Source organism: Etheostoma spectabile, chromosome 9 (genome assembly GCF_008692095.1).
Source record: "Etheostoma spectabile isolate EspeVRDwgs_2016 chromosome 9, UIUC_Espe_1.0, whole genome shotgun sequence".
NCBI classification, from domain to species: domain Eukaryota; kingdom Metazoa; phylum Chordata; class Actinopteri; order Perciformes; family Percidae; genus Etheostoma; species Etheostoma spectabile.
In genome coordinates, this window is record NC_045741.1 from 6,744,142 (window position 1) to 6,744,422 (window position 281).

Here is a 281-nt window from a genome sequence, read left to right on the forward strand (position 1 = left end):
AGCATGAGATAGAGAAAAATAGACATTCAATTTTGAGTACAATTTAAGTTTCACCGATATATATGGTTACTTACATATGTTTTGAAAAGAAATGCCGGCGAAATAACCACATGTCCAGCAGCAGGTCAGTCTCTACTAGCACACAAGTAAAAGTGGAAGTGTGATTTTGTTTTTTTTTGTCACAAGGTTATAATTCTTGTTAAAAATCCACTATGAGATCATTTTTCTCTTGGAAAAAACACAAGTGGTCATATCCAGAACAACTTTCTTAATTGATTCAG